General features: G+C 41.7%; 5 non-coding genes and 1 pseudogene across 5 annotated transcripts in view; all 6 read right to left on the bottom strand.

Annotated features, from left to right (window-relative positions):
• Nucleotides 1–360: 360 nt before the first annotated feature.
• On the bottom strand, nt 361–479 carry LOC123736737 (uncharacterized; annotated as a pseudogene).
• A 139-nt stretch (nt 480–618) lies between these two features.
• Nucleotides 619–737, bottom strand: LOC123736573 (5S ribosomal RNA). Its single transcript, XR_006766257.1, has one exon. It is a non-coding gene; the product is annotated as a 5S ribosomal RNA (ribosomal RNA).
• Nucleotides 738–1,143: 406 nt separating this feature from the next.
• Nucleotides 1,144–1,262, bottom strand: LOC123736646 (5S ribosomal RNA). Its single transcript, XR_006766329.1, has one exon. It is a non-coding gene; the product is annotated as a 5S ribosomal RNA (ribosomal RNA).
• Nucleotides 1,263–1,401: 139 nt separating this feature from the next.
• Nucleotides 1,402–1,520, bottom strand: LOC123736666 (5S ribosomal RNA). The gene has a single exon (XR_006766348.1). It is a non-coding gene; the product is annotated as a 5S ribosomal RNA (ribosomal RNA).
• Nucleotides 1,521–1,928: 408 nt separating this feature from the next.
• Nucleotides 1,929–2,047, bottom strand: LOC123736574 (5S ribosomal RNA). Its single transcript, XR_006766258.1, has one exon. It is a non-coding gene; the product is annotated as a 5S ribosomal RNA (ribosomal RNA).
• Nucleotides 2,048–2,456: 409 nt separating this feature from the next.
• The window catches only part of LOC123736476 (5S ribosomal RNA), a 119-nt gene continuing 75 nt past the window's right edge, over nt 2,457–2,500 (bottom strand). Inside the window, exon 1 of the ribosomal RNA XR_006766160.1 lies at nt 2,457–2,500. This exon is cut by the window's right edge and continues 75 nt beyond it. This is a non-coding gene — a ribosomal RNA (5S ribosomal RNA).

Genomic DNA, 2,500 nt, shown 5'->3' on the forward strand with positions numbered 1-2,500 from the left:
ACAGACATTGCATTTTCACCAATTAGATAAGCAGCTTGAACTTTGTGTCACTGAAAAAGTAGAAGAAATTACAAACACTATTCCCATCACTTTTTAGCACAGGTAGTTGGATAAAATACAAACTTTATTTCCTTTCATCATTTGAACAGGGCAAAGGAGCACAAAGCACACACAAGCTGCATTCAGCAACAATATTCTTGTTTGTCTTATAAATACAAGGCAGATGCTAATTGAAAACACAAGGAAATTTGATCCTATTAAAAAGGCAGGAAGCTGCATTTAGTCAATTCATCATTAAACGCTTACTACAAGGCAGTGTTGCTGATGAAATAGTGCAAGAGCACACCCTCGTGGACAAATTGCTTACAGCACCTGGCATTCCCAGGCGGTCTACCATCCAAGTACTGACCAGGCCCGACCCTGCTTAGCTTCCGAGATCAGACTAGATCGGGAGTACCCAGGCTGATATGGCCGTAAGCGAGAAACAATCTCTTGCTACAACATATATAGTCAAAGTGAGTCTGATAAAACAGACATTTAGTCAATTCATCATTAAATGCTTACTACAAGGCAGTGTTGCTGATGAAATAGTGCAAGAGCACACCCTCGTGGACAAAATGCTTACAGCACCTGGTATTCCCAGGCGGTCTCCCATCCAAGTACTAACCAGGCCCGACCCTGCTTAGCTTCCGAGATCAGCCGAGATCGGGCGTACCCAGGCTGGTATGGCCGTAAGCGGAAAAATCTCTTGCTACAACATATATAGTCAAAGTGAGTGTGATAAACAGACATTGCATTTCCACCAATTAGATAAGCAGCTTGAACTTTGTGTCACTGAAAAAGTAGAAGAAATTACAAACACTCTTCCCATCACTTTTTAGCACAGGTAGTTGGATAAAATACAAACTTTATTTCCTTTCATCATTTGAACAGGGCAAAGGAGCACAAAGCACACACAAGCTGCATTCAGCAACAATATTCTTGTTTGTCTTATAAATACAAGGCAGATGCTAATTGAAAACACAAGGAAATTTGATCCTATTAAAAGGCAGGAAGCTGCATTTAGTCAATTCATCATTAAATGCTTACTACAAGGCAGTGTTGCTGATGAAATAGTGCAAGAGCACACCCTCGTGGACAAAATGCTTACAGCACCTGGTATTCCCAGGCGGTCTACCATCCAAGTACTGACCAGGCCCGACCCTGCTTAGCTTCCGAGATCAGACGAGATCGGGAGTACCCAGGCTGATATGGCCGTAAGCGAGAAACAATCTCTTGCTACAACATATATAGTCAAAGTGAGTCTGATAAAACAGACATTTAGTCAATTCATCATTAAATGCTTACTACAAGGCAGTGTTGCTGATGAAATAGTGCAAGAGCACACCCTCGTGGACAAAATGCTTACAGCACCTGGTATTCCCAGGCGGTCTCCCATCCAAGTACTAACCAGGCCCGACCCTGCTTAGCTTCCGAGATCAGCCGAGATCGTGCGTACCCAGGCTGGTATGGCCGTAAGCGAGAAAAAATCTCTTGCTACAACATATATAGTCAAAGTGAGTGTGATAAACAGACATTGCATTTCCACCAATTAGATAAGCAGCTTGAACTTTGTGTCACTGAAAAAGTAGAAGAAATTACAAACACTCTTCCCATCACTTTTTAGCACAGGTAGTTGGATAAAATACAAACTTTATTTCCTTTCATCATTTGAACAGTGCAAAGGAGCACAAAGCACACACAAGCTGCATTCAGCAACAATATTCTTGTTTGTCTTATAAATACAAGGCAGATGCTAATTGAAAACACAAGGAAATTTGATCCTATTAAAAGGCAGGAAGCTGCATTTAGTCAATTCATCATTAAATGCTTACTACAAGGCAGTGTTGCTGATGAAATAGTGCAAGAGCACACCCTCGTGGACAAAATGCTTACAGCACCTGGTATTCCCAGGCGGTCTCCCATCCAAGTACTAACCAGGCCCGACCCTGCTTAGCTTCCGAGATCAGCCGAGATCGGGCGTACCCAGGCTGGTATGGCCGTAAGCGAGAAACAATCTCTTGCTACAACATATATAGTCAAAGTGAGTGTGATAAACAGACATTGCATTTCCACCAATTAGATAAGCAGCTTGAACTTTGTGTCACTGAAAAAGTAGAAGAAATTACAAACACTCTTCCCATCACTTTTTAGCACAGGTAGTTGGATAAAATACAAACTTTATTTCCTTTCATCATTTGAACAGGGCAAAGGAGCACAAAGCACACACAAGCTGCATTCAGCAACAATATTCTTGTTTGTCTTATAAATACAAGGCAGATGCTAATTGAAAACACAAGGAAATTTGATCCTATTAAAAAGGCAGGAAGCTGCATTTAGTCAATTCATCATTAAATGCTTACTACAAGGCAGTGTTGCTGATGAAATAGTGCAAGAGCACACCCTCGTGGACAAAATGCTTACAGCACCTGGTATTCCCAGGCGGTCTCCCATCCAAGTA

Source organism: Salmo salar, unplaced genomic scaffold (assembly GCF_905237065.1).
Source record: "Salmo salar unplaced genomic scaffold, Ssal_v3.1, whole genome shotgun sequence".
Classification (NCBI taxonomy): Eukaryota; Metazoa; Chordata; class Actinopteri; order Salmoniformes; family Salmonidae; genus Salmo; species Salmo salar.